Source organism: Penaeus monodon, chromosome 19 (assembly GCF_015228065.2).
Source record: "Penaeus monodon isolate SGIC_2016 chromosome 19, NSTDA_Pmon_1, whole genome shotgun sequence".
Lineage (NCBI taxonomy): Eukaryota > Metazoa > Arthropoda > Malacostraca > Decapoda > Penaeidae > Penaeus > Penaeus monodon.
This window is the reverse complement of record NC_051404.1, coordinates 39,821,086-39,821,385: the sequence shown is the minus strand read 5'-3', so window position 1 is coordinate 39,821,385 and position 300 is coordinate 39,821,086.

Below are 300 nucleotides of genomic sequence, written 5' to 3'. Positions count from 1 at the left end.
TACAAATGTATATATGTAGTATGTATGTTCATATGGAAACTTATGTGAACTGGAGATGATCATAGAGAAGGTCAAGTGAGGTCATATAGGGTGAGATTGTGGGTGACAGTGCACGCCGCGGACAAGCCTGGCTTAATGAGGGACTGCTCCCAGGCAGGTGAGGCGAGGCAAGGTGGGATCGGGGCGCGAGGAGGGGTACGGAGCAGAGGTGGGTTGGGGTAGCTTTCAGGGAGACGGGAAGGGGGGCATGAGTGGGGCGACGGGCATGGATTGTTGCCATACTGCTTAGGATTTTGTTGG